We start from the raw sequence: 452 nt of genomic DNA on the forward strand, positions 1-452 counted from the left end.
TTATTATTATTATTATTATTATTATTATTATTATGTGAACTGTATTGTTATTTTAGGTGTTTTTAGCTAGGTTTTGGGTGTTCTGCAGAACAGGAACCTGCTGAAAAACCAGTTCCTGAACTGAGTCAGGCCCGTTTGCATTGTAATGTGATGTTACTTTTTGACTTTCCTGTGTAATAAATATGAAATGAAATGAAACGAAAATAAAGATCCTGCCCTCTGCTCTAGCTAACCAACGTTTCGGTTCCTCTGGGATATTCAAATTTAAATTTAAACCCGGATTGTGATGTGTTAAAGTGTCGTTGTCTGTCTCCCTGTGACACACTTTGGGTGTAGTAATCTTTACACGTGATATTTATGTATTTGACATTGACCCTGGTCAGCACTTTGGTCAACTGTTGTTTTTAAATGTGCTGTAGGAATAAAATTGACATTGACATTGACATTGAATA

Source organism: Etheostoma spectabile, unplaced genomic scaffold, assembly GCF_008692095.1.
Source record: "Etheostoma spectabile isolate EspeVRDwgs_2016 unplaced genomic scaffold, UIUC_Espe_1.0 scaffold325, whole genome shotgun sequence".
Classification (NCBI taxonomy): Eukaryota; Metazoa; Chordata; class Actinopteri; order Perciformes; family Percidae; genus Etheostoma; species Etheostoma spectabile.